The 3,112-nt window shown below is 35.2% G+C and overlaps 1 protein-coding gene across 3 annotated transcripts in view; it reads left to right on the top strand.

Annotated features, from left to right (window-relative positions):
• Nucleotides 1-42: 42 nt before the first annotated feature.
• The window catches only part of LOC124799295 (optineurin), a 142,117-nt gene continuing 139,047 nt past the window's right edge, over nucleotides 43-3,112 (top strand). For all 3 annotated transcript variants that reach the window (XM_047262881.1, XM_047262879.1, XM_047262878.1), the window contains exon 1: nucleotides 43-236. The gene's annotated coding sequence lies outside the window, so the exon portion shown is untranslated. The remainder of the gene's footprint in view (nucleotides 237-3,112) is intronic.

Genomic DNA, 3,112 nt, shown 5'->3' with positions numbered 1-3,112 from the left:
CAAACAGTTGACAAAAACTCATGAGTTTATCTGTAGGACTAGTGGTTAGGAGAATATTAATAGCTTTGGTAATGTCCACTTCGGGGACGTCCGCACTTATGTGATAATTACCAAAACATGAACGAAATATCGTAAATTCGCGATTGTCACGCTGTGAGTAGTAGTCATAGTTAGGTGTGGTGAGATCACTGATAACGTTGTTAATAGACGTCTTCTACAGTTGGATAAAACACGAGGTATATGTATTTTCTGTATATGCCTACGCACAATAACTTGCCTAAACTTTTTTGTTAACTGATATGTTTAGAATAGTTTAGAAATTTTGCGTTAGGCTTTGTTCTGTTTAATGCTGTACATACACAGTAAATTGTCAGCGTTATGTGACAATGTCAAAGCAGTGTGCTGAGTAGTGTTTTAAAAATAGAAGACGGAGGCGAAATTAATTTATTCCCTGTAAAGAAGGGGTGTGTTTATTATGCAGTGACATTGTGCAGGAATTGTAAAGTTTTCAGGCACAAACATTGTCGGTAAATTTGTTGTGGATTAGAAGTTTCTTCCGTTCAACAGTTCCCTCCTCCCTTACATCATAAAAGTTTTGCGCACATCGAAGGAAAACACATCGCACTTATTTGGAGAAATTTGCGTAATCGAAAAAGTGTTGTAACCATTTTCCGTAGTGAATGAAAACGTTTTCGGAAATGCGAACACTGCCAGCAAACCTCCACTTGTACATGGGATTTAGAATAATTCTAGAACTTGAGCTAGGCCTACAATAGCAAGACATTATGAAGTGTCAAATTACTGTGCGAACACATATGATCTATCAGAATGTAACAGAACGCTTTTTTCTTTAAATTATTGTGACTGTAAAATTACTCATACCAAATCATTACGAACTTATCATGCAAAATGGTCTATGGAACATGCAACACTAACTGCAACTGACACTCTGTGCAACAAAATTACCAATAATATGATCGTGGTAAAAATAATATGCCGAACTGATTTTTGGATCATTCCAGAGGAACAGGGAAATAAAGATGAAAAATTAATTATATCCGAATTTAACTGCTTTTTAATCAAATTTATGGCAAAGATTTATACTTTTATTTACCATCAATTCCCGTGAGGGAGAAAAGAGGTTAATGAAAACATTGGTGAATTTTAAGTGATAGAGTGTCTCCAAGAGAGACAGATGTTTGTGTGGTGGTAACCAGGTATTTTACCCTTCGTTGCATTTTAGGCAGCTCCAACGATCTTTATAACTGCAAATTGTTCCAAGTATATACGTAGCAGTAGTCTTTTTTTCTTTTGTGAGCTTTGCTGTTTCTTTTCGACTATTCTAATTTCAAGTTTTGAGTACTCTGCCTATAACATAAAAACATAAAAATTGCAGTATAAAATAAACAAACATTCGTACTCTAGACAGAATACCTGCTGTTATGGACAAGTCAACTGAGAACATACCTTAATGGTTTTGAAATAGGCCTATGTGCAAGTAGTCAGTGTGTGAGTGTAACAGTTTAGTTGGGAGTTGGCAAAGCCAATGAATCTGATGTTTAAAAGAATAAGCATGGAGGTATGTTGACAAACTGATCTGTAGCTTAGTTCTCTTTATAAAGTCAATAACATCACATTATAATCACCATATTGTTTGTACAGCATTTGTTGCCTGTTCCCTATGTCACTGGTCAAAGTCAACAACTGATATCAAACATTCCTATATAACCTGTCGTAGCTTATGTGTGATATACATGCATAATGTTCACTTAAATATTGATCAAGGACTCGTGTAGTATCTAATACAGTTTTTCTGAATGTATCTAGTAGTTTTCATTTCTGTAATGAAATTTCCAAAAATGTCGAGTACTTCTTGACCGAATTACTTCAGATGAACATCAGACAGACATAGACTACACATTTTTAAATATATATGTAATACTTATACAGAGAATATTGTTAACAAAAATCTTGAAAAATTATTGGCTGATTTACTTTAAATTTTTACGCATTATGGTACTCAAATAAACATTTGGACGGGCATAGGCTATATATATTTTTTAAACAACAATGTAGGTTTTCTGCTAAGACTGAATGTGAGAAAGAGTGTGCTATGCCGTGCTGTGAAAATGTACAGTTTTGTTTTCTTTCTCAAAGTCAGTTTTAACTATGACAACCATAAGACAACATGCTTCACCCATATATATTCTTTCTCCTTTTACATAATTTTACACAAAAATTGTATAGACAACAGTGTGCTATTTTCTTTTGTTTCTCTAGTCAGTTTGACTGAAAACAGGAAAGGTGCATTTAATGCTAACTTTGTAAACCTACCCATTCACAGATTAGAACTGTGCAAAATACTGTAACTGAAGCTATTATCCTCACAGATCCAACACTGCAGAGATCTTTTTCATACCCCATATACCAGTGATCCCAACTGATTTACCCATCCATTTTAAGTGAATTCAGTTCCAAATCAAAGTTTCGTTTGCAGTAACACACAAGGCTTAAGGTTAGAGAAGAAGGAACATAAAGGATTGAAGAAAGAGGTTTGGGGATGAAATGGCCATAGAGAGGGGGAGAAAGAGATGGACAGAGAGAGGGAGCAGAAAGTGATTAAGACATATCCATTTACCATATACACTAAGAAATTGCAAAGCATTGCTAGGTTCGCTAATAAATTATAAAAATAAAATATTGTTCTTGTAATAGTAGCAAGCTGAGAAAACAAAGTAAAGCAAACAAATTTTGCTACAAGTTGAATGATTTAGATTGAACTCGGTAGAAATGTTTGTTAAGAGAATAGATCACTGCTGTAGAATTTACAGTGCTGATGTGACCAGTTTGTACAGTTTTACTTCAAAGCTCTTTCATGGTAAACGCCTGGGAAGAGAAATGGAACTAAGATAGCAGATTCAGCCATTGGGTACAAAAGGATTATACTGATAAGTAAAGAACAACAAAAGGAATATGTTGACTAATGGAAGCCAAGGAACTACTTGCCCAGCAGCTGCATGTGCTGGCACAACGCTTCTGAGATGCAAGGAGATGCGACGTTGCCAGATTGAATCCACCCTGTGGATTAATGATGAGGGCCAGTGTTCTGGAT

This window comes from Schistocerca piceifrons, chromosome 5, assembly GCF_021461385.2.
Source record: "Schistocerca piceifrons isolate TAMUIC-IGC-003096 chromosome 5, iqSchPice1.1, whole genome shotgun sequence".
NCBI lineage: Eukaryota > Metazoa > Arthropoda > Insecta > Orthoptera > Acrididae > Schistocerca > Schistocerca piceifrons.
This window is presented reverse-complemented; position numbering and strand designations above follow the sequence as displayed.